Below are 25,220 nucleotides of genomic sequence, written 5' to 3' on the forward strand. Positions count from 1 at the left end.
GTAGAGAATCCTGTGGACAGAGAAGCCTGATGGGCTGCTGTCTATGGGGTCTCACAGAGTTGGACACGACCGAAATGGCTTAGCAGCAGCAAATATGTGTATAAGTGTGTGTGTGTGTATACATACACACATATATATATACATACATACACATACAGAAACCTTTGCCAACAAAGGTCCATCTAGTCAAGGCTATGGTTTTTCCAGCAGTCATGTATGGATATGAGAGTTGGACTATAAAGCTGAGCACCAAAGAATTGATGGTTTTGAACTGTGGTGTTGGAGAAGACTCTTGAGAATCCCTTGGACTGCAAGGAGATCAAACCAGTCCATCCTAAAGGAGATCAGTCCTGAGTGTTCATTGGAAGGACTGATGTTAGAACTGAAGCTCCAATATTTTGGCCACCTGATGCAAAATGCTGACTCATTTGAAAAGACCCTGATGCTGGGAGAGATTGAGGGTAGGAGTAGAAGGGAACAACAGAGGATGAGATGGTTGGATGGCATCACTGACTCAATGGACATGAGTTTGAGTGAACTCTGGGAGTTGGTGATGGATAGGGAGGCCTGGCATGCTGCAGTTCATGGGGTCACAAAGAGTCAGACATGACTGAGCAACTGAACTGAACTGAGTTGATAGGTGTATATTTATTTGTGTATATTCCATTATTTGCCTGATTTTGTAATTTTGTTTCTTTCTGTTTTGTGTTTGTTTTAATCCCATTTAATGCCATAACAAACAACTTGTGGATTCTCAGTTCCCTGAGCCTTTTGGAATGGGACTCCAAGACTCCAAGACAGTAGACTACAAGAGAACTCCTAACCCTAAGGAGTATTAATTACTGATGACTCCCACAAAGGCACCACCTGTATATAAGACCTGTCATCAACAATTGCCAGCAGCATCCTGTGCAGGACACCTTATCCAAACAAAAAACAAGACAAAAATACAAACCCAGTCACCACCAGACAGGATTACAACTCTAGCCCTGCTAGTCAGAGGGAAAAAAAAAATCTCCTCTTCACCCCATAAAGTCACATCCTACATGAAGATTATACAAACCACTGGATCAACTTTACTCACCAGAGGCAGAAACCAAAAGGGAGAAAGAATTTAACCTTGAAGACTGGGAAAAGGGGACCTCAAACACAATAAGCTAAAAGAAATAATGAAAAGGCAGAGAAATACTGCGTGAATGAAGGAACAACCTAGAAACACACAATTCCAAATAAATGAAGAGGATCTAGGCAAACAACCTGAAAAAGAATTCAGAGTAATGATAGTAAATATGATCCAAACCTCAAAAACAGAATGGAGAAAATAGAAAAATCAATTAAAACATGCAACAAAGACCTAGAAAAAATAAAGAATAAACAGATGACAAAAATATTGAAATTAAAAATAATCTTTGTCAGTTCAGTCACTCAGTCCTGTCTAACACTTTGTGACCCCATGGACTGTAGCATGCCAGGCTTCCCTGTCCTTCAACAAATCCTGAGGCTTTCTCAAACTCATGTGCATGAGTCAGTGATGCCATTGAACCATTTCATTCTCTTTTGTACCTTTCTCTTCCTGCCTTCAATATTTCCCAGCATCAAGGCCTTTTCTAATGCATCAGTAGATCACATCAGGTAGCTGAAGATTCAGCTTCAGCATCAGTCCTTCCAGTGAACATTCAGGGTTGATTTCCTTTAGGATTAACTAGTTGGATCTCTTTGCAGTCCAAGGTTCCCTCAAGAGTCTTCTCCAACACCCCAGTTCAAAAGCATCAGTTCTTTGGTGCTGAGCTTTCTTTACAGTCCAACTCTCATATCCACACATGGCTATTGGAAAAACCACAGCTTTGACTAGATGGACCTTTGTTGGCAAAGCAATGTCTCTGCTTTTTAATATGCTGTCTAGGTTGGTCATAGCTTTTATTCCAAGGAGTAAGCACCTTTGAATTTCATGGCTTCAGTCACCATCTGCAGTGATTTTGGAGCCCAAGAAAATAAATTCTGTCACTGTTTCCATTGCTTCTCCATCTATTTGCCATGAAGTGATGGGACCTAAATCCATGATCTTAGTTCTTTGAATACTGAGTTTTATGGCAACTTTTTCACTTTCATCAAGAGGCTCTGTAGTTCCTCTTCATTTTCTGTCATAAGGGTGGTGTCATCTGCATATCTGAAATTATTGAGATTTCTCCTGGCAATCTTGATTCCAGCTTGTACTTCATCCAGCCTTGCAATTCACATGATGAAACCCGCATATAAGTTAAATAAGCAGGGTGAAAATATACAACCTTGAGGTACTCCTTTCCTAATTTGGAACTAGTCCATTGTTCCATATCTGGTTCTAAATATTGCTTTTGATCTTCATACAGACTTCCAGGAGGCAGGTCAGGGGTTCTGGTATTCCCATTCCTTTAAGAACTTTCCAAAGTTTGCTGTCATCCACACAGTCAAAGACTTTAATCAATGAAGCAGGAGAGGTTTTTCTGGAATTCTCTTGCTTTTTCTATGATACAATGCATTTTGGCAACTGGATCTCTTGTCTATCTGCCTTTTCAAAATCCAGTTTGAATATCTGGAAGTTCTTAGTTCAGGTATTGTTGAAACCTAGCTTGGAGAACTTTAAGCATTGCTTTGCTAGTGTGTGAGATGAATGAAATTGTGCAGTAGTTTGAACATCCTTTGGCATTTCTCTTCTGTGTGACTGGAATGAAAACTGATCTTTTCCACTCCTGTGGCCACTGCTGAGTTTTCGAATTTGCTGGCATATTGAGTGCAGCTCTTTAAAAGCATCATCTTTTTAGGATTTGACATAGCTCAGCTGGAATTTCATCACCTCTACTAGCTTTGTTCATAGTGATGCTTTCTAAGGTCCACTTGACTTCGCACTCCAGAATGTCTGCCTCTAAGTGAGTGATTACACCATTGTGGTTATCTGTGTTATGGAGATCTTTTTGGCATAGTTCTGTGTATTCTTGCCACCTCTTTTTAATATCTTGTGCTTCTGTTAACTCCATACCATTCCTATCCTTTACTGTGCCCATCTTTGCATTAAAGGTTCCTTTGGTCAACAAATGTTCCCTCTTTGTCAACAAAAGACTTTGAAGTGCAGTATTGGGTGCAATCTCAAAAATGACTGAATATTCTCTGTTCATTTCCAAGGCAATCCTTTTAATATCACAGTAATCCAAGTCTATGTCCCAACCACTAATGCCAAAGAAGCTGAAGTTGAATGGTTCTATAATAACATAAAAGACCTTCTAGAACTAACAGGAAAAAAAAAAGTCTTTTTCATAATAGGGAACTAGAATGCAGAAGTATGAAGTCAAGAGATACCTGAAGTAACAGTCAAGTTATGTCTTGAGGTACAAAATGAAACAGGGCAAAGGCTAACATAATTTTGTCAAGAGAATGTACTGGTCATAGCACAGACCCTCTTCCAACTACACAAGACACGACTCTACATTTGGGCATCACCAAATGGTCAACACCAAAATCAGATTGATGATATTCTTTGCAGCCAAAGAAGGAGAAGCTCTATACAGTCAGCAAAAAGAAAACCAGGAGCTGACTATGGTTCAGATCATTAACTCCTTATTGCCACATTCAGACTTAACTTGAAGATAGTAGGGATAACCACTGGAGCATTCAGGTATGACCTGAATAAAATCCCTTATGATTATACATTGGAAGTGGCTAATAGATTCCAGGGATTAGATATGATAGAGTGCCTGAAGAACCAAGGATGGAGTTTCATAACACTATACAAGAGGCAGTGATGAAAACCATCCCCAAGAAAAAGAAATGCAAAAATGCAAAATGGTTGTCTGATAATGCCTTACAAATAGCTGAGTAAAGAAGAGAAGCAAAAGGCAAAGAAGAAAAGGAAAGATATATCCGACTGTATGCTGAGTTCCAGAGAATAGCAAGGAGAGATAAGAGCCTTCCTAAGTGATCAATGCAAAAAAATAGACTAAAACAATAGAATTGGAAAGACTAGATATCTCTTTAAGAAAAATACTCTATAATAATAAATAGCAAAATATCTGAAGTGGAAGAACAGATATGTAAGCTGGAGGGTTGGTGATGGTAATAGCTACTGAAGAACAGAATAAAGTAAAAAGAATGAAAAGAACTGAGGATAGTCTCAGAGACCACTGGGACTATGCTAAATGCACCAGCATTTGACATAAAATAGTCCCAGAAGAAGAGAAAAATAAAGGGTATGAGAAACATTTTGAGATTATAGTCTAAAGTTTTCCCAAAATAGAAAAGGAAATAGTCAATTAAGTCCAAGAAGCACAGAGTCCCACACAGGATAAACCAAAGAAGAAACATGCCAAGACCCATATTAATGAAACTAACAAAAATTATACACAAAGAAAGAATATTAAAAGCAGCAAGGGAAAAGCCACAAGTAACATACCAGGGAAACGGTTTACACTTAACAGCTGATCTTTCAGCAGAAACTCTACCATTAGAAGGGAATGGTGGAATATATTTAAGGTACAGAGGGCAAAATCTAAAACCAAGATTACTCTATGTGGCAAGTATCTCATTCAAAATTGATGGAGATATAAAAAGCTTTACAGACAAGCAAAATTTAAGAGAATTTTGTACCACCAACCCAGCTTTACAACAAATGTTAAAGGGACTTATATGGACAGGAAACACAAGAGAAGAAAAAGACCTCAAAAAACAAAACCCAAACAATTGAGAAACAGCTAATAGAAACATATATATCAATAATTACTTTAAATGTAAATGGATTAAATGCTCAACCAAAAGAGATAGACTGGCTGAGTGGGTACAAAAAGAAGACCCATATATTGCTGTCTACCAGAGACCCACTTCAATATAGAGAAATTACTTGTATTCCTGTATATTAAAAATGAAAAATCAGAAAGATAATTTAAGGAATCAATCCCATACAATAAAAAAAAATCTAGGAAAAAGCCTACCTAAAGAGACAAAAGAGCTGTATACAGAAAACTATAAGACACTGATGCAAGAAATCAAAGATGATATAAACAGTTGGAGAAATAGTCCATATTTCTGTGTTAAAAGAATAAATATTGTGAAAATGACTACACTACCAATTTGCAATCTACAGATTTGATGTGATCCCTAGCAAATTACAAATGACATTTTTTTCACAGAACTAACAAAAAATGTTACAATTCATAAGGAAACACAAAAGACCCTGAAGAGCCAAAAAAAATCTTGAGAAAGAAGAATGGAGCTGGAGGAATCAACCTTCCTGTCTTCAGACTATACTACAAAGCTACAGTCATCAAGACAGTATGGTACTGGCACAAAAACATAAATATAGACCAATGGAACAAGTTAGAAACATCAGAGATAAACCCACACACTTATGGGTACCTTATATTTGACAAAGGAGACAAGAATATACAATAGGACAAAGACCACCTCTTCAATAAGTGGTGCTGGGAAAATTGAACTGCTAACATGTAAAACATGAATTTAGAGCACTTCCTAACAACATACACAAAGATAAACTCAAAGTAGATTAAAGACATAAATTTAAGACCATAAACTATAAAACTGTTAAAGGAAAACATAGGCAGAACATTGTATGACATAAATGACAGCAAGACCCTCCATGACCCACCTCCTGGATTAATGGAAATAAAGACACAAATAATTTAAGTGGGACCTAATTTATCTTACAAAAATTTTGCACAGCAAAGGGAACTACAGATAAGGTGTAAAGACAACCTTCAGAAATGGAGAAAATAATGTCAAATGAAACAACTGTCAAAGGATTAATTTCCAAAAAAAAAAAAAAAAGAAAGAAAATGCAAACAACAACAACAATCAAAAAGTGGGCAAAAGACATAAACTGATAATTCTCCAAAGAAGTCATATAAATGGTTAACAAACACATGAAAAGATGCTCAACATTGGTCATTATTAGAGAAATGCAAATCAAAACTATGAGATATCACCTCACAACAGTCAAGATAGCCATCATCAAAACGTCTACAAACAATAAATACTGGAGAGGGTGTGGAGAAAAGGGAATCCTCTTGCACTGTTGGTGGGAATGTAAATTGATACAGCCACTATGGAATACATTATGGAAATTCCTAAAAAAAAAAAAAAAAAAAAAAACTAGGAATTAAAGGACCATATGACCCAGCAATCCCACTACTAGGCATATACCATGAGGAAATCAAAACTGGAAAAGACACATGCATTCCAATGTTCATTGCAGTGCTATTTAAAGTAGCTAGAATATGGAAGCAACCTGGATGTTCATTGACAGATGAATGGATAAAGAAGCTGTGGTGCATATATACACTGGAATATTACTCAGCCATAAAAAGGAACACAATTGAGTCAGTTCTAATGAGGTGGATGAACCTAGAGCCTATTATACAGAGTGAAGTAAGTCAGGAAGAGAAAGATAAATATTGTATACTAACACATATATATGGAATCTAGAAAGATGGTACTGAAGAATTTATTTGCAGGGTAGCAATAGAGACACAGACATAGAGAACAGACTTATGGACACAGGGAGAAGGGAGGAAAAGGTGAGACGCATGGAGAGAGTAACATGAAAACTTCCATTACTGTATGTAAAATAGATAACCAGTGGGAATTTGTTGTATGACTCAGGGAACTCAAACTGGGGCTCTGTGACAATCTAGAGGGGTGGGATACAGAACATATGTATACTTATGGCTGATTTATTTTGATATTGGGCAGAAACCAACACAATTCTGTAAAGCAATTATCCTTCAATGATTAAATAAATAAATTCAAAATTTAAAAACAAGAAAGTTGAAACCTTGCATATTTCGTACATATTCTTTTTATAGTGAAGCCTCCAAAATGTCAAAAACAAACAGATTTCTATGTATGTCAGATAGTTCAGCAAATATTCTCAGTTTAATGTTAAGTCTGTAAACCACGTGGATAGGTAAACTGAAAAGTAAAAAGAAACAAAAAAAAGATTAATTAGCTTAGTATTTTTTGATCATATGGTTTTACTGCCTAAATGGAGGGAGAAAAAAGTCCTAGAAAAATGAACTCTGTATAGTTGTACATTTCTGGAAACTGATCAATTTACCCTGCGCATGACTGCCAGGTAAAATACCAGTATTACTTCAGTGTTCTCTTATCAATCACTTCCAATTGCTCCCCATTATCACACAGATTAAAGCTCTAAGGCCTGATCCCAAAGGCAAGACTCTCAAAGAACCTATCTTAACTCACCTAATGTAAATTTAGGAATTTGTTTGACACCATAGTTTACACATTTAATGTGTCTTTAATTTTTATCCGTTTGATTTCTATATGTATCAATGTATTCCTCTTTGGGTTTATCCTGCCTGGGGCTCTCTATACTTCCTGGATTTGGTTGAGTATTTCCTTTCCCATGTTAAGGAAATTTTTGTCTATTTTATCTTCAAATATTTTCTCAGGTCCTTTCTCTCTCTCTTCTTCTGGAACCCCTATAATGTGAATGCTGGTGCATTTCATGTTGTCCCAGAGGTATCTTAGGATATCTTAATTTTTTTTTTATTATTATTCTTTTTTTTTTTTTTCCTATTTTCTGTTCTGTGTCAGTGATTTCCATCATTTTTTCTGCCAGGTCATTTATTGCTTCTTCTGCCTCAGTTATTCCACTGTTGATTCCTTCTAGTGTATTACTCCGGAGAAGGCAATGGCACCCCACTCCAGTACACTTGCCTGGAAAATCCAATGAATGGAGGAGCCTGGCAGGCTGCAGTCCATGGGATCGCTAAGAGTCGGGCATGACTGAGTTCACTTTCACTTTTCACTTTCATGCATTGGAGAAGGAAATGGCAACCCACTCCAGTGTTCTTGCCTGGAGAATCCCAGGGATGGGGGAGCCTGGTGGGCTGCCATCTATGGGGTCGCACAGAGTTGGACACGACTGAAGTGACTTAGCAGTGTATTACTCATCTCTGTTTGTTCTTTAGTTCTTCTAGGTCTTTGGTAAACATTTCTTGTGTCTTCTCCATTTTTTTTCTCTCTCCTGAGATACTGGGTCATCTTCATTATCATTATTCTGAATTATTTTTCTGGAAGGTTGCCTATCTCCACTTCATTTAGTTGTTTTTCTGGAGTTTTATCTTGTCCCTTCCTCTGGGACATAACTTTCAGCTTTTTCATCCTGATTAAACTTTCTGTTATGTGGTTTTGGTTTTAGCCACTGTGGGACTGTGGTTATTCTTGCTGCTTCTGTCTATCCTCTGATGGAAGATGCTAAAAGGCTTGAGGAAGCTTCCTGATGGAAGAGGCTGGTAGTGGGAAAAATTGGATCTTGCTCTGATGGCAGGGCATTGCTAAGCAAAGCTTTAATCCAATTATCTGCTCATGGTTGGGGTTGTGCTCCCTTCCTGTTAGTTTTTTTTTTTTTTTTGCCTTAGGTTACCCAGCCCTGGGGTCTATTGGCTCTGTGGGGGGTTAATGACAACCTCCAAGAGACCTTACACCAAGGGGGAACTTCCTAGACTGCTGCTGACGGTGCCCCCATCCCTGTCATGAACCCCTACTGAGCCACGCCTTCATAGGAGACCCTCCAACATTAGCAAGTAGTTTTGGTTCAGTCTTCTGTGGGGTCACTTCTGTTTCCTCTGGGTCTTGGTGCATGCAAGATTTTGTTTGTGCCTTCCAAGACTGAGGTCTCTCTTTCCCCCAGTCCTGCAGAAGTCCTATAATCAAACCCTACTGGCCTTCATGGCCAGATTCCTGGGGATTCCCAGTCCCTTTTGTTGGATCCCCAAGCTGAGAAGCCTGACATGGGGTTCAGAACCTTCACAACAGTGGGATAACTTTTTTGTTATTATTGTTCTCCAGTTTGTGGGTCACCTCCCCAGTGGGTATGGGATTTGATTTTATCGTGATTGCCCCCTCCTACCATCTCAGCTTCTTCTGTCTTTGGATGTGGGGTATCTTTTTCTGGTGGGTTTCAGCATTCTCCTGTCAATGGTTGTTCAACAACTAGTAGCTATTTTGGTGCTCACAGGAGGAGATGAGCACAGGCCATTCTACTCTATCTTGAACCATAAGTCTTCAGCATTTAATTTGTAAAGCCAAAGTTACTGATAGGGAAAGTCAAACACTACCTGTCTAAACAACTCATTTTTAAACGTAAGAAATTACAGAGTTAGTAAAAACAAGTAACTGACAAATAGGGTTGATAAGCTTTGGTCTTTTGGGTTCTTGTGAAGGATTGGCAGTACTGGGCCATAAGCATTAATCATAATTAGATGGGTTGAAGAGCCCTAATGTCAAAAAATGCAGGGGCAGAGTCACAAGAAACATATCACCTTTCTTATCAGTCTCAACCCCTTCTTTACTAATTGATCTTAGTACCCCCTACTGTGTCTTTGTTCAATTACTTCTCAAGTTCTAGTATATCTACAAGGGATAATACAGTATAGTGGCAAAAACATAGACTGCCCATGGTTTATTCTCACACCGACTAGCTATATTACCTTAGGCAAGTCACCAAAGCTCTTTGTTCCTTAACCTTCTGTATTCAGTGGTGACTCATGCTCAGTCATGTCCGACTCTTCAATCCTTTGGACTATAGCCCACCAGGTTCCTCTGTCCATGGAATCCTCCAGGTAAGAATACTGGAGAAGTTTGACATTTCCTTCTTCAGGGCATCTTCCTGAGCCAGGGATCAAACCTGTGTCTCCTTCATTGCATGCAGCTTCCTTACCACTGTAACTTTCTGTATTAGTGAATATTAAATGAAGCAGTATATGACTGAAAAAGGTGCCTGGCACAGAGTAGTTGCTATGTGAGTGTTTGTTATTACTATTTTTCTTCCTCCTTTCTTCAAAGCCCAGTTTAGCTCCCATCATCTCCAGGAAGTCACATAACACCCTTATGCTCCTTTGAACCCCTATACTACCTATAATCATTATGAGTCCTTTGACACATTTCATTTTATGTCACCACGGGAAATAGCTTGCATTTTTGTAACATTATTTTAAACTGTTTTTAATGTGTTCATGTCTTGCCTCTCCTAACAGACTATGAACTCCTTGGGAATAAGAACCATGCCTTACCCTTCTCTTTTTCTCCTTCTGAATTTATCATTTCACAAAAGATGCTTAAGAAATATTTGCCAAATGAGTGAATCAATAATGGGTTATCACAGGTGGCAAATTTCACATGTTTCAATGTAGAGACAAACATTTTAACCACAAGGAAGAAGTATTTCTTCTCCTTTGACGTATATGCTGGGTGGTTATGCATTTTTCTCTAAAAATTAGGGTGAGCATATACTGAATTACAGATCCTTGGCCTGTTTTAGTACAGATTTATTCCATTTTTTGGAGAAGGAATTGGCAACCCACTTCAGCATTCTTGCCTGGAGAATCCCATGGATGGAGGAGCCTGGTAAGCCACAGTCCATGGGGTCGCAAAGAATCAGACACGACTGAGTGACTTCACTTTCACTTATTTCATTTTAGACAGATAAAGTGTTTCCTAATAAGAGAGTAACTATTAAATTGTCATGGATTCACTAAGATTGTAAGACGGTATGGCACATTTGATTAAATAAAAAAATATAGATAAAATGGCAAAGATGAATTTTTTAGGAAAAATCCCTGAAATATTTAAAAATTATATATAAACTCTCAATAGCAGCTAGGGAGCAACAAAACAAGTCTCGGGTGAATATTATACGTTAAAATATTTACCGGGGGTACTCAAGATTATGGTGTGTCTGGAATTTACAAACCACTTCCCATCATGGCACATGTGGACATTGAAAATGTTTATATAGTATACTGAAATAAGCAGAAAGGGGTTCTTGAACCAGGGGTAACTTGCACTGGGACTTTGGTAACTTCATCTCTAGAACTCTGGCCACTTCAGATGCTGGCCAACCACTCTGAGGGATAAGAGAGCACAAATCTCAGCACACCTGTAAACTATCCACAACACATACAGCAGTTGGAGGACTCTGTTGCTTTCGTAATATTAAGTATTTCAATCTGTACTTGTCAATACAGAAAAAAGAAGACCTATGATACGAACATGTAAACCCAGATGAAGCATGCATTTTTGTTGCATTCCTATGTGCAACAGTCTCTGAACATTGCTCAGTTCAATGGTTGTATGTCTTATTCTGTTCACATCAGAGACTGGGTTCAATGCAATTCATACTATATGTATTTTCCTTTATTCTCATTCACTAATATATTCAATGATGATTGATTGAACACCAACTATGTAATATATTTTGTGCTTGTTACAGTTTAAAAATAATACCATTGAGTTCTGGCAGGTACTGCAATGGCATGTACCCCCTGAGCCATACTTGCCCTAAGTCAACCAATAAGCTGGATGGTCTAAGTTGAATGGGGACTCTATCATATGAAGCTTCACCTCAGCAATTCAACAGATCAGCCTGGGACCAAAAATAATAGGGACTGTTTACCATGAGCAAACGAAAGACACCTCTGGCATCTCAAGTCACATCTTATTCTTGCTTGCTGGATGACAGATGGGATAGGGAAATAATGGTGGCCTCTGGCCACCAAGTCTTACAACTCAGGGAACTGAAATGAACAATGTGTCTCAACTGCATGAGACACCACTCTATCTCTATAACAACAGACAAAAGCTTTGACAGGTGGAAGGTGAGAAGAATTTCTGAGGATGACAAGTGGAGCAGATAGCTGCCATTAGCTATTTGACTGTTTTTCATTGTATGAGACCTTTTAAGAGAGAAATGGTAGAATAGTGTACCACAATTTATTAGTGTGAAGTGTACATTAAAATTTGGAAAGCTTTACTAGCTGTTTATAATTCTATATATGCAACATGAACAAAAGTTGTTCTTAACTTTTGGGGTGGCATGATAAAATTAGAAAATCATGTGTCTTAAAAAAGAACTGTTGTAAAAAAATCATAGAAATGACTGATGGAAGTGACTATTTTTTTGAAAACATAATAATACATTATTTTAAATGGCATTCCATTTAGACCCCTCATTTCAATTTAATCTTTAACTGTTAACATCACTTGAATTGATCAATGTCCAGCTACACTGTACATGCCTCTCCTATTCACATCCATTTCTCAAAATTGTGCTCATTTTGAATGCTTGAATACCTAGTCAAGTACTATATTTCTCAGTAACTCCCTGGACAGGAGTATGCAACAGTTTGTTTCTCAAAGAGAGTGTCCCAGGTTCACATACTCAACAACACAGCTTACAGCTAGATCTAGGTCAGAGTAAAACTTACAATATGCTGCTTACAGGAGACTGTTTTCAGGGCAAAAGAAATACACAGACTGAAAGTGAAATGAAGGAAATGATATTTCATGCAAATGGAAACAACAAGAAAGCAAGGGTAGCAATACTCATATCAGGCAAAATAGACTTTTAAAAAATCCACAAAGAAAGACAAAAAGTCAGCATTATATAATGATAAAGGGATCAATAGAAGAAGAGGTTACTGCACTCCTTAACATATGTACACCCAATATTGTGATACCTTATGGTGAACTGTGTCAGATTCGTGATCTCAGAAGAAAAGAATTTAGCTTCAGGATCAGAGACTAGGTTTGTTCACTCAGAGATTTTGTGTAGCAGAGTTTTCTAACAGTGAAAAAAGGACAGAGAAAGCTTCTGACACAGACATCAGAAGGGGGCAGAGAGTGCCTCACTTGCTAGTCTTAACAGGGACTTACACAATTTTTCAGTTGGTTACTAACAATAGAAAGGTATTACTAGGCCCACTCCCACAACATACCTCTTTTTTTAAAAAAAATTATTTATTTTTTATTTTACTTTACAATTCTGTATTGGTTTTGCCATACATTGACATGAATCCACAACAGGTGTACATGCGTTCCCAAACCTGAACCCCCCTCCCACCCCCCTCCCCACAACATCTCTCTGGGTCATCCAAGATAACAAGATTAGCCAGGACATTTCTATTAAGAAGGAGAAACATGTCCTCAAAGAAAGATACATTGTTGTTATGTAATCATTAGCACAGAGCTTAAGGAAAAACATACCCTTGAGCAAGATGAGTGGTTTTGTTCTATAATCATTAACTCTGGGCTTAAAGAAAGTTATTCTTAAAGAGTGTTGTCATAATAACTCAGAGTTTAAGAAAAGAATGAATGTGATTAAGACGAAGGAATGTAGAAAAAAAAAGTTTGTCTTTTTATCCTCTTCAAGCAGAAAGTGAACTACAAAGCCTCTTGATGAAGTGAAAGAGGAGAGTGGAAAAGGTGGCTTAAAACTGAGCATTCAGAAAACTAAGATTATGGCATCAGGTCCCATCACTTCATGGGAAATAGATGGGGAAACAGTGAAAACCGTGTCAGACTTTATTTTTTTGGGCTCCAAAATCACTGCAGATGGTGACTGCAGCCATGAAATTAAGACCCTTGATCCTTGGAAGAAAAGCTATGACCACATAGACAGCATACAAAAAGGAGACATAACTTGACTAACAAAGGTCTGTCTAGTGAAAGCTATGGTTTTTCCAGTAGTCACGTATGGATGTGAAAGTTGGACTATAAAGAAAACTGAGCACCGGAGAACAGATACTTTTGAACTACGGTGTTGGAGAAGACTCTTGAGAGTCCCTTGGGCTGGAAGGAGATCCAACCAGTCCATCCTAAAGGAAATCCATCCTGGGTGTTCATTGGAAGGACTGATGTTGAAGCTGAAACTCCAATACTTTGGCCACCGGATATGAAGAACTGACTCATGTGAAAAGACTCTAATGCTGGGAAAGATTCAAGGCAGGAGGAGAAGTGAACAACAGAGGATGAGATGGTTGGATGGCATCACTGGCGTGATGGACATGAGTTTGAGGAGGCTCTGTGAGTTGGCAATGGACAAGGAAACCTGGCGTGCTGCAGTCCATGGGGTCACCAAAAGTTGGACACCACTGAGGAACTGAAGTGAAACTCTTCAAGGACCTCAGACCCCTTTTTCATCCTCGAGTGTCCCAGACCCCTTTCTCCTCCTCCAAGAGCCCTGGATTCCTTATGAACCTACCTAAGAATTAACTCTTTCAATTGGAGCATCAACATATATGAAACAAATACTAAAACACCTAAAGGGAGAAACTGATAATGATATAAGAAGAGTAGGATACTTTAACACCTCATTGATATCAATGGACAGATAATCCAGAGAGAAAAATCAATAAGGCAACAGAAGTCCTAGATGACACAGAGTATCAGTTGGACTAAATTGACATCCACAGGAAATTATATCCAAAAGAACCCAAGAATAAACATATTTTTCAAGCATGCATGGAATGCTCTCTATGGTAGACCACACAGTAGGTCATAAAGTAAACCTTGACAAATTTAAGAAGCTAGAAATCATTTCAAACATTTTTTTTCTGACCATAGTAGTGTGAAACTTGAAATGATCACAGAAAGAAAAATAGGAAAAGAATGAACACATGGAAATTAAAACCATGTTGTTATAAACTAACAGTTTAATGATGAAATCAAAGAATGAATTAGAAAATACCTTGAGACAAAGGAAAATGAAAATGGAACCTTACACAATCTATGAGATTTAGCAAAAATTCTAAGAGGGAAGTCCATAGCAATATAGGCCTTCTCCAACAGACAAGAAAATATCTTGAAAAATAACCCAAACTACCAACTAAAAGGAGTTTCTCTGGTGTCTCAGATGGTAAAGAATCCACCTATAGTGAACGTGACCTGGGTTCGATCCCTGGGTTGGGAAGATCCATTGGAGGAAGGCATGGCAGTACACTCCAGTATTCTTGCCTCGAGAATCCCCACGGACAGAAGAGCCTGGCAGGCTATGTTATCCAGTGTCTGAGTCCCCAAAACTGAGAGAATAAGATGTCCACAGCAATGCAAAAGCATAAAGGGGTTTATTGCTAGCTCGAGCTAGGGCTCCCATCTCATCCAGTGCAGTGGAGTCTTGATGAGAGCCCTGAGCTCTGACTCACAGCTGCTTTTATACAGGTGGTTATTAGTACAGCTGGCGGGTAATGATTGGCTGAGCCATACACATGTGTGATTTCCAAATCCCTATCCAGATTGGCTCAGGTTTGGCACCATCGGAGACTTTCCCAGGGTGTGGTTCCCCGGAATCATGACTCAGGTTTTAATCCGGTTTGGCACCAGCAGGAATTCTCCTAGGGTGGGGCTTCCTAGAATTATGACTCATGCTTACAGGAACCTGAGGCTTAGGCCTAGTGTGGCCTGTTGAGCCTGTCATGGCTCAGGTTAGGTCCCAATAGCTACAGTCCATGGAGTCGCAAAGAGTCATACACAACTGAGTGATTAAGCACAGCAAACCAACTAAAAGAATCAGAAAAAGAAAACAAAATCTAAAGTCTGCAGAAGGAAGGAAAAATAAATATCAGAGAGGATATAAAATATAAACAGTAAAAAGATCAATAAAACCAAGAGCTGGGCTTTTTTATATTTATTTGAAAGAGACAGACAAAACTGACAAACCTTCCCTCAGTCTCACCAATAAGAAAAGATAGAGAACTCAATTAAACAAAATAAGAAATGAAAGAGAAGAAATCTCAACTGATACCAAAGAAATGCAAAATAACAATAATAAAAAAAGAAATCCTAAGAGAACACCATGAGCAGTTAATTGACAACAAATTGGATAATTGGGAAAAAGTGTGCCTCCCCAGGTGGCTCAGTGGTAAAAAATCTGTGTGCACTGCAGGAGACACAAGAGTTGTGAGGTCAATCCCTGAGTTGGCAAGATCCCCTGGAGTAGGAAATGGCTATCCATTCCAGAATTGTTGCCTGGAAAGTTCCATGGAGAGAGGAACCTAGCATACTACAGCTTATGGCATCACAAAGAGTTGGACACTGAGCACATGAGCCACATAAGAAATGCATAATTTTCTAGAAACATACAGTGTGTCAAAACTGAACCAAGAAGAAATGTATAATTTGAACACACTGATCACTGAAGTGAAATAGAATCTGTTATTTAAAAAATTAAAACTCTGCAAACAAAAGTCTAGGATTATATGGCTTCTCTATGGAATTCTACCAAACATAAAAAGAAAAAATTATACCTATCCTTCCCAAACTACTTCAAAAAATTGAAGAGGAGAGAATCCTCCCAAATTCTTTCTATGAAGCCATCATCATCCTGTTATCAAAACCAAGGACACTAAAGAAGATTAAATTACAGGCCAATATCTGATGAATATAGATGCACATATCCTCAACAAAATATTAGCAAACAATTCCCATAGATAAAGAGAATTACACACCATGATCAAATTGGATTTGTTCCAGAGTAGCAAGGATATTTCAATGTATGCAAATCAACCAATATGATACACCACATTAACAAATCAAAGAACTACATGATCATCTCAATAGACATGGAAAAATCTTTTGATGAAATTCAACATCGATTCATGATAAGAATAAAAGTCTCATTAAAATGGATATAGAGGTAATATATGTCCACATAATAAAAGTCATTTATGATAAGCCCATAATCAAAATAATACTTAATGGTGAAAAGCATGAAAGCCTTTCAGTAAATTTGGGAACAAGACTAGCATACCCACTGTCACTGTTTTTATTGAACATGGTATTGGAAGTCGGAGCCACAGCAATTATACAAGAGAAAGAAAAAATAGTTATAGAAGTTGGAAGGGATGTGGTAAAAAAAAGTCATTATTTTTATGATAATTTATATAGAGAATCCTAAAGACTCTACACACAAAAAAAAAACTGTTAGAGCAAATAAACTCTGCAAATTAGCATGATGCAAGATTCAGTTCAGTTCAGTTCAGTCACTCGGTCATGTCCGACTCTTTGCGACCCCTTGGACTGAAGCATGCCAGGCCTCCCTGTCCATCACCAACTCCCAGAGTTTACTCAAACTCTTGTCAATTGACACGGCAATGCCATCCAACCATCTTATCCCCTGTTGTCCCCCACCCCTGCCTTAAGTATTTCCCAGCATCAGGGTCATTTCAAATGAGTCAGTTCTTTGCATCAAGTAGCCAAAATACTGGAGTTTCAGCTTGAGCGTCAGTCCTTCCGATGAATATTCAGGACTGGTTTCCTTTAGCATGGACTGGTTGGATTTCCTTGCAGCCCAAGGGACTCTCAAGAGTCTTTTCCAACACCATAGTTCAAAAGTATCAATTCTTAAGAGCTCAGCTTTCTTTTGTCCAACTCTTACATCCATACATGACTACTGGAAAAACCATAGCTTTCACTTGACAGACATATGTTGGCAAAGTCAAGTCTCTGGTTTTCAGTATGCTGTCTAGGATGGTCACGTCTTTTCTTCAAAGGAGCAAGTCTTTTACTTTCATGGCTGCAGTCATCATCTACACTAACTTTGGAGCCCCCCAAAATAAAGTCTCTCATGGTTCTGTTGATTTCCTCATCTATTTGCCATGAAGTGACATGACCAGATGCCATGATCTTTTCTGAATGTTGAGTTTTAAGCCAACTTTTAACTCTCCTTTTCACTTTCATCAAAAGGCTCTTTATTTCTTCTTCACTTTCTGCCATAAGGATGGTGTCATCTGCATGTCTGAGGTTATAGATATTTCCCCCAGGAATCTTGATTCCAGCTTGTTCCTCCTCCAGCCCAGCGTTTCTCATGATGTACTCTGCACATAATTTAAATAAACAGGTTTTCAATATACAGCCTCAACATACTCCTTTCCCTATTTGGAACCAGTCTGCTTTTCCATGTCCAGTTCTAACTGTTGTTTCCTGACCTGCATACAGCTTTCTCAAGAGGCAGGTCAGGTGGTATGGTATTCCCATCTCTCTCAGAATTTTCCACAGTTTATTGTGATCCACACAGTCAAAGGCTTTGGCATAGTCAATAAAGCAGAAATAGATGTTTTTTCTGGACCACTCTTGCCTTTTCGATGATCCAATGGATGTTCGCAATTTGATCTCTGGTTCCTGTGCCTTTTCTAAATCTAACTTGAACGTATGGAATTTCATGATTCACGTACTGTTGAAGCCTGGTTTGAAGAATTTTGAGCATTACTTTACTAGCATGTGAGATAAGTGTAATTGTGCGGTAGTTTGAGCATTCTTTGGCATTGCCTTTCTTTGGGATTGGAATGAAAACTGACCTTTTCCAGTCCTGTGGCCACTGCTGAGTTTTCCAAATTTTCTGGCATATTAAATGGTGCACTTTCACAGCATCATCTTTTAAGATTTGAAATAGCTCACCTGGAATTCCATCACATCCACTAGTTTTGTTCGTAGTGATGCTTCCTAAAGCCCACTTGACTTCACATTTCAGGATGTCTGGCTCTAGGTCAGTGATCTAGATTGTGATTATCTTGGTCGTGAAGATCTTTTTTTGTATAGTTCTTCTATGTCTTCTTGCCACCTCTTCTTATATCTTCTGCTTCTGTTAGGTCCATACCATTTCTGTCCTTTATTGTGCCCAATTTTGTATGAAATTTTCCCTTGGTATCTCTAATTTTCTTGAAGAGATCTCTAGCCTTTCCCATTCTATTGTTTTCCTCTATTTATTTGCATTGTTCACTGAGGAGAGCTTTCTTGTCTCTCCTTGCTATTCTTTGGAACTCTGCATTCAAATGGGTATATCTTTCCATTTCTCCTTTGCTTTTCACCTCTCTTCTTTTCACAGCTGTTTGTAATCCCTCCTCAAAGAGCCATTTCACTTTTTTTACATTTCTTTTTCTTTGGGATGGTTTGGCTCTCTGTTTCCTGTACAATGTCATGAAACTCTGTCTATGGTTCCTCAGGCACTCTATCAGATCTAATCAATTGAATCTATTATTCACTTTCACTGTATAATCATAAGGGATTTGATTTAGGTCGTACCTGAATGGTCTAGTGGTTTTCCCTACTTTCTTCAATTTAAGTCTGAATTTGGCACTAAGGATTTCATGATCTGAGCCACAGCCAGCTCCTAGTCTTGTTTTTGCTGACTGTATAGAGCTTCTCCATCTTTGGCTGCAAAGAATATAATCAATCTAATTTCAGTATTGACCATTTGGTGATATCCATGTGTAGAATCTTCTCATGATTTTAGAAGAGGGTGTTTGTAATCACCAGTGTGTTCTCTTGGCAAAAAACTAAGAGCCTTTGCCCTGCTTCATTCTGTACTCCAAGGCCAAATTTGCCTGTTACTCCAAGTGTTTCTTGACTTCCTAGTTTTGCATTCCACTCCCCTCTAACGAATAGGACCCCCATGTTTTAGGGGTTAGTTCTAGAAGTCTTGTAGGTCTTCATAGAACCATTCAACTTCAGCTTCTTCAGTATTACTGGTCAGGGGATAGACTTCGATTACTGTGATATTTAATGATATGCCTTGGAAATGAACAGAGATCATTCTGTCATTTTTCAGCTTGCATCCAAGTACTGCATTTCTTACTCATGTTGACTATAATGACTATTTCATTTTTTCTAAGGGATTCTTGCCCACAGTAGTAGATATAATCATCATCTGAGTTAAATTCACCCATTCCAGTCCATTTTATTTCTCTGATTCTTAAGATGTCAACGTTCACTCTTGCCATTTCCTGTTTGACCACTTCTAATTTGCCTTGATTCATTGACCTAACATTCCAGGTTCCTATGCAATATTGCTCTTTACAGCATTGGACTTTGCTTCTATCACCAGTCACATCCACAATTGGGTGTTATTTTTGCTTTGGCTCCATCTCTCTTTTCTTTCTGAAGTTATTATTCCACTCATCTCCAGTAGCATATTGGGCACCTACCAATCTGGAGAGTTCATCTTTCAGTGTACCATCTTTTAGCCTTTTCATATTGTTCATGGGGTTCTTAAGTCATGAATACTAATGTGATTTGCCATTCCCCTCTCCAGTGAACCACATTTTGTTAGAACTCTCCACTAAGACTCTTCCGTCTTGGGTGGCCCTACATGGCATGGCTCATAGTTTCATTGAGTTAGAGAAGGCTTTGGTCCATGTCATCAGATTGGCTGGTTTTCTGTTATTGTGGTTTTCCGACTTTGTGCCCACTGATGGAGAAGGAGAAGAGGCTTATAGAAGCTTCATGATGGGAGAAACTGACTGAGGGGGAAACTAGTCAGTGGGGCTAACCTCAGTAAATCTTTAATCCAATTTTCTGTTGATGGGTGGAGCTGTGTTCCCTCCATGTTATTTACCTGAGGCCGAACTATGGGGCAGGTCATGAAGACAATGGCTAACTCCTTCAAAAGGTCCCATGAATGTACTGCTAAACTCAGTGCCCCCAACACTGAAGCAGGCCAACAACAATCCACGCCTCCACTGATGACTCTTGGACATACCTAGGCAAGTCCGGGTCAGTCTTTTGTGGGGTCACTGCTCCTTTCTCCTGGGTCCTGGTGTGCACACAGTTCTGTTTGTGTCCTCCAAGAGTCTATTTCCTAGTCCCGTGTAAGTTCTGGCAGTTCTATGCTGGGGTTAATGGCAACCTCCTCCAAGAGGGCTTATGCCATACCCAAGTATGCTGCACCCAGTCATACCCATGTCTGGTGCACCCTGAGCCCGTACCCTCACAGCAGTCCACTGCTGAACCATATCTAAACAGGAGACACTCAAACACAGTTCAGTCTCAGTCTCTGTGGGGTCTCTGGGTCCTGGTGCTCACAAGGTTTGTTTGAGCCCTCTGAGCCACTCTGGCGGGAATGGGATTTCATTCTAAATTTGAATTTGCCCCCCCCCACAGCATCTTGCTGGGGCTTCTCCTTTGCCCTTGGATGTGGGTTATCTACTCAAAGTTGTTCCAGCTCTGTGAAGCCACTGCTTTAGCATCTACTGTCTTGCTGGGGCTTCTCCTTTGCCTTTGGATGTGGAGTATCTCCTCACAGCCACTCCAGCTCCACATAGCCACTGCTCCAGTGCCTATCATCTGGTGATCCAGTGGTTAGACTTCATGCTTTCACTGCAGGAGGTATGCATTCCATCCTCAGTCTCGGAAAGAAGATCTCACATGTTCTAGTAAGGAGAAAAACTTAGTATTCATCCCCCAAAGCTCTGAAGTCTTAGCCTCATTGTTCACTCAGGGGAGATACAAGATTAGTAACCACATTTTTTTTTTCATTTCTTTAATGAATATGAATTATTAGAAAAAGAAAGTTTAAAAATCTCATTTAAATTCACATCATAACAATAAAATACTTAAGAATAAACTTAGTCAAGGAGGTGAAAGACGTATACACTGAAAACTATACAACTTGATAAAAGAAACTGAAGATGTTTCAAAGAAATGGAAATATATTCTGCAGTCTTGAAAGAATTTATATTGTTAAAATGGTCATGTCCCTCAAAGCAAGCTACGAGTTTATTGAAATTCCTTACAAAATATCCATGACATTTTCCACATAACTAAAAGACATAATCCTAAAATTTATATGAAACTACCAAAAGCCTAGGATTGTCAAAGAAACATCAGGAAAAAAATTAAAGCTGAAATGAATAACTCTTACAGACTTCAGACTATACTACAAAGATATATTAATTAAAACAGTGTGGCATTTGCACAAAAACAGGAATATAGTTCAATAGAACAGAATAGAGAGCCCATAAATAAAGTGACACACCTATGGTCAAATAATCTATGACAAAGGAGGCAGAAATATACAGTGGTGAAGACAGTCTCTTTCAAGAAAATCTGGAAAGCTATATATAAATCAATAAAATTAGAATGCCCCTGAACATCATATATGAAAATAAACACATACAGATTTAAAAACTTAAATATAAAATGGACACCATGAAACTCCTAGAAGAGAACATATGCAAAACTTTCTTTTACAAGAGTATTATTTTCTTAAATCAGTCACTCAAAGCTAAATGAATAAAAGCAAAAATAATCAAATTTTTTCCTAATCAAAGTTTTAAAACTTTTTTCAAAGCAAAGAAAAACATGAACAGAATGAAAAAAACAACCTATAGAATGGGAGAAAATATTTGCCAATGGTGTGACTGACAGGGGTTTAATATCTAAAACATAAAAACCTCATACTACTAAATATAACAGAAAAAGAACGCAATTGAAACATGGGCAAAAGACCTAAACAGACACTTTTCCAGAGACATAGAGAATGGCCAATGGGCACATAAAAAGATGCTTAACATTGCTAATTATTAAAGAATGCTCAAACTACTGCCCAATTGCAATCATCTCACATGCTAGTAAAGTAATGTTCAAAATTCTCCAAGACAGGCTTCAGCAATATATTGTCACCCTGCTTATTTAACTTATATGCAGAGTACATCATGAGAAACGCTGGGCTGGAGGAGGAACAAGCTGGAATCAAGATTCCTGGGGGAAATATCAGTAACCTCAGATATGCAGATGACACCACCCTTATGGCAGAAAGTGAAGAGGAACTAAAAAGGCTCTTGATGAAAGTGAAAGAGGAGAGTGAAAAAGTTGGCTTAAAGCTCAACATTCAGAAAACGAAGATCATGGCTTCTGGTCCCATCACTTCATGGGAAATAGATGGGGAAACAGTGGAAACAGTGTCAGACTTTATTCTTTTGGGCTCCAAAATCACTGCAGATGGTGACTGCAGCCAAGAAATTAAAAGATGCTTACTCCTTGGAAGAAAAGTTATGAGTAACCTAGATAGCATATTCAAAAGCAGAGACATTACTTCGCTGACTAAGGTCCGTCTAGTCAAGGCTATGGTTTTTCCAGTAGTCATGTATGGATGTGAGAGTTGGACTGTGAAGAAGGCTGAACGCTGAAGAATTGATGCTTTTGAACTATGGTGTTGGAAAAGACTCTTGAGAGTCCCTTGGACTGCAAGGAGATCCAACCAGTCCATTCTGAAGGAGATCAGCCCTGGGATTTCCTTGGAAGGAATGATGCTAAAGCTGAAACTCCAGTACTTTGGCTACCTCCAGTACTTTGAGCTGACTCATTGGAAAAGACTCTGATGTTGGGAGGGATTGGGGGCAGGAGGAGAAGGGGATGACAGAGGATGAGATGGCTGGATGGCGTCACTGACTCAATGGACGTGAGTCTGAGTGAACTCCAGGAGTTGGTGATGGACAGGAAGGCCTGGCGTGCTGCGATTCATGGGATCGCAAAGAGTCAGACACGACTGAGCGACTGAACTGAACTGCACTGGTAGCTCCACCGGTAAATAATCTGCCTGCAATGCAGGAGATCCCAGTTTGATTCTTGGGTTGGAAAGATTCACTGGAGAAGGGAAAGGTTACCTATTCCAGTATTCTGGCCTGGAGAATTCCATGGATTTTAGAGACTCAGATAAAAACTGCAATATGTTATCATCTCCCACAGGTCAGAATGGCCATTATCAGTAAGTCTACAAACAATAAATGCTGGAGAGGATGTGGAGAAAAAGGAACCCTCCTGCTGTATTTGTGTGAATGTAAATTTGTAGACACTATGGAGAATATTATGATTATTCCTTAAGAAATTTAAAAATATAGTTACTTTATTATCCAGCACTCCCACTCTTGGTCATATATATGGAAAAAATGAAAACTTTAATTTGAAAAGGTAAATGCAACCCAATTTGTTCATATTAGAATTGTTTATAATAGCCAAGACAATGGAAAGAACTAAAGAATAGCTTAAAAAATGTGTTGTATGTATATATATATAATATGTATATTTTAAAAAGTGCATTATATATGTACAATGGAAAGTTAGTTGTAAAAATGAATAAGATAGTCAGTTACATTGGTGAAACTAGAAAATATGCTTACTGATGTACATCAGACAAATCTAAATGTAAATCAGGCAAATACTGTATGATATCACTTACATGTGGAATCTAAAAAAATGATAAAAAATACATCTACATACAAAACAGAAACATACACACAGAAGCAAAATACAAACTTACGGTCACCAAAGGGGAGAGGAAGGAAATGAGGGACAAATTAGGATTATGAGTGTAACAGATACCAACTACTGTACATAAAATTAATAAGTAAAGAGGATTTTCTGTATAGCACAGGGAATTATATTTAATATTTTATAAGAAATTGTAAGGGAATATACTCTGAAAAATATAACTGAATCACTTTGCTGTGCATATGTCACTAACATGTTGTAAATATTGTAAATCAACTATACTTCATATAACATGAATGGACAGAGAAAAAATTATGCTAATTGAAAGAAACTGATGACAAAACCCACGTATTATATTTTTCCTTTTATGAGATATGACCAGAATGAGCTATTTCTTAGACACAGAAAGATTAGTTTTTGCCATGGCTTGTGAGAGTGAGAGAAGAAAGGTTAGAGGGGTTAATTGGTAATTGGTAATTGGTATGGCATTTCTATTTGGAGTGACAAAAATTTCCTAAAATTATAGTGGTGATGGTTGCAAAACTCAGTCTATATAATAATAGCCTATGAAGTGTATATTTTAGATGGTGAATTTTAAGACATATAAATTACATCTCAATAAAACTGCTATTGGGAGAAAAAAAATCTCCTGAAAATAATATATATCCATAATTTCTTCCAGAAAATAGAAGAAAATACTTCCTAACTCATTTTATGAGACTAGTGTTACACTAATATTATAACCAAAAACAACATAATAAAAGAAAAATATAGACCAATATATCTCTTGAAACAGATTTTAAAATCAGAAATAAAATATTGTAGATCAAACATATCAATATGTAAAATTAATTGTGACTGTGACTATGTGGGATTTACTTCATTTAAACAGGACTTGTTCAATATTGCAACATCAATTGATGTAATCCTTCCTATAAACAAGCTAAGAAGAAAAATCATATGGTAATATCAACTGACACAGAAAAATACCCTAACCCCTAATTATATATATTTTTAAACTCTCAGAAATATAGACATTGAGAAGAACTTCTACAACTTAATAGCATCTGTAAAAAGCACATAGATTTTGGTGAGAATATCTAAAATTATGAAGAAGGCAAAGATGCTCACTCTCATCACTTTACTTAAAATTGAAATAAAAGTCTTGTCAAGCTATGGTTTTTCCATTAGGCATGTATGGATGTGAGAGTTGGACTATAAAGAAAGATGAGCACTGCATAATTGATGCTTTTGAACTGTGGTGTTGGAGGAGACTCTTGAGAGTCCCTTGGACTGCAAGGAGATCCAACCAGCCCATCCTAAAAGAAATCAGTCCTGAATATTCATTGGGTAGACTGATGCTGAAGATGAAACTCCAATACCTTGGCCACCTGATG

General features: G+C 38.0%; 1 long non-coding RNA gene across 1 annotated transcript; it reads right to left on the bottom strand.

Moving 5' to 3' along the window:
- Window positions 1-4,328: 4,328 nt before the first annotated feature.
- LOC120881921 lies at window positions 4,329-23,311 on the bottom strand. The gene is made up of 3 exons (XR_005725361.1): window positions 23,300-23,311; window positions 20,288-20,289; window positions 4,329-4,465 (listed from the first exon to the last, which is right to left on the bottom strand). It is a non-coding gene; the product is annotated as an uncharacterized LOC120881921 (long non-coding RNA).
- Between the last annotated feature and the right edge of the window lie 1,909 nt (window positions 23,312-25,220).

This window comes from Oryx dammah, unplaced genomic scaffold (assembly GCF_014754425.2).
Source record: "Oryx dammah isolate SB20612 unplaced genomic scaffold, SCBI_Odam_1.1 HiC_scaffold_23, whole genome shotgun sequence".
In the NCBI taxonomy this organism is placed as follows: Eukaryota; Metazoa; Chordata; class Mammalia; order Artiodactyla; family Bovidae; genus Oryx; species Oryx dammah.